The sequence below is a fragment of the Haemaphysalis longicornis genome, unplaced genomic scaffold (genome assembly GCF_048455015.1).
Source record: "Haemaphysalis longicornis isolate Haplotype H1 unplaced genomic scaffold, Haemaphysalis longicornis Haplotype H1 scaffold_4, whole genome shotgun sequence".
Classification (NCBI taxonomy): Eukaryota; Metazoa; Arthropoda; class Arachnida; order Ixodida; family Ixodidae; genus Haemaphysalis; species Haemaphysalis longicornis.
The window spans coordinates 225,139,989-225,141,786 of NW_027526361.1; the positions used below are offsets into that span (position 1 = coordinate 225,139,989).

General features: G+C 48.8%; 2 non-coding genes across 2 annotated transcripts; both read right to left on the reverse strand.

The window, feature by feature from the left end:
• Positions 1-506: 506 nt before the first annotated feature.
• Trnaq-cug (transfer RNA glutamine (anticodon CUG)) lies at positions 507-578 on the reverse strand. The gene has a single exon. It is a non-coding gene; the product is annotated as a tRNA-Gln (tRNA).
• Positions 579-584: 6 nt separating this feature from the next.
• On the reverse strand, positions 585-656 carry Trnae-uuc (transfer RNA glutamic acid (anticodon UUC)). Its single transcript has one exon. It is a non-coding gene; the product is annotated as a tRNA-Glu (tRNA).
• Between the last annotated feature and the right edge of the window lie 1,142 nt (positions 657-1,798).

Sequence of the window (1,798 nt, forward strand, 5' to 3'; positions counted from 1 at the left end):
GACCAAATTCGATGAAATGTCCTCGATGAAACGTCCTTCTACCAAACGGCGTTCCAAGAGACAGTGTTCGTTGAAACGGCTTCTATGAAGTGGCGTTCGATGTAACGGCGTTCGATGAACTGTCTGCAACCCTATTGAGAAGGTTGCAGATGACAGTTTACGTGCAAATACACCATACTCGCCTCATATGCCGAAGGTACACGGTTCGAATACGCGTGCCAACGGGCACCCACCGGTTTCTCTAATGGGTACGGGCGTTCCTGGTCGAGTGCGGACGTTTGATGGGGGATTGATGCCTGGAAAGCTGACTTTACCTTGGCGGGGTCCCCTGACCCTTGCCTATCTGGCGGGGCCCCTTGTACATGCGTCTACAACCTCGCATTGCAGGGGGTGAAAGAGTCTGGCGGCTGCGTCCTGCCACATGCGGCAACGGAGAAATTGGCCGGTAAACGCGTTCTGAACAGCGGCGGGCTGTGGGTATATAAAAAGCAAAAAAAAAAAAAAAAAGGTCTCACCGAGATTGGAACTCGGATCGCTGGATTCAGAGTCCAGAGTGCTAACCATTACACCATGAGAACACACATTTCCGACGCCGGGAATCGAACCCGGGCCTTCTGGGTGAAAGCCAGATATCCTAGCCACTAGACCACGCCGGAGATGGCTCTGCTCGGCAAGACGACAACACAGAAGCCTGGTTATCGTTTCGCTGATAATTTCTTGTTGTCAGCCGTATTAATCTTGTTAGCCGCATTACCACAGGGGGATAACCCATGAGAGGTTGATGTCCGTCTCATCAAGTCTTGTTCGTTTGCTTTTGTATTGTTTATAACGTCTTTCCTTTGAGTTGTTCTGCGGTGGGTAAACATGTCAAAGTCAAAGTCAATTTTATTTTCAACAATACAATGTTGAAGGCCACCATGGCATAAAAGCTTTTAGACGCAGCTTGACGGGGCCAGGGGGCCCGAATGGCAGCTTTGACGACACACATGCATAACAAGTTAATATAACACGACAACCACGTAACGTAGTAAATTCATTTTTACAAAAAAAAATACATCTGTAGAACAGGCAGCCTTGTTTTTACACAGGTAAAAGTGGAGCAGAAAATGGCAGAGAGAAATTTTCCCGCACTTTAGAGTTCTTACTAAAAAGCATACAGAGACGTTTGTACAGTTATTGCTGAAAAGCATACAGGTAGTGCCCGAACAATTATTTCTATGACGTAATTGCCACAAACTCATTGCACCGCAAACAAAAAGTGAAGAAATTAGCAGGCGCCGTGCGGTTCGACGCAAAATATCGCATTCAAGAAATGCATTTTCTATCGTCGGCTGGTTGTTTTAATGACGACGATGGTGGGATATATTTGTGAATCACCTCACCTAGAGCGGGCGCGGACCTACCGGGCCCGCCCCGAGCCCGTTTAATGAAGTCCGAGCCCGACCCGGACTCGTAACACGTAGCCCGTGCCCGGTCCGGGCCCGGTCATTTATTTTTAAGCCTATAGAGGGCCCGCGTGTATGCGACCAGGCTTAGACGCTGAAGGAAATTTGAGTGTCTTCGTAACGGGCAATCAGATGGAGCATAAAAGTCCGTACAGGTGGGTGCACAAATCATAAAGGGTTAAATGTTGCAAAGTGGTGGGGGGAACGCGGCCTCCTTCCCAAGGAGAAACCGCATTGTGGAGCCGGATTAGGCTAATAAAGCTGCTGGCCTTGGCAGGCACGTACCCAAGATTTTTTTTTGGGGGGAGGGGGGGGGGCAATTCAAGGTAACTTTTCTATGCAAATTAGGGGGT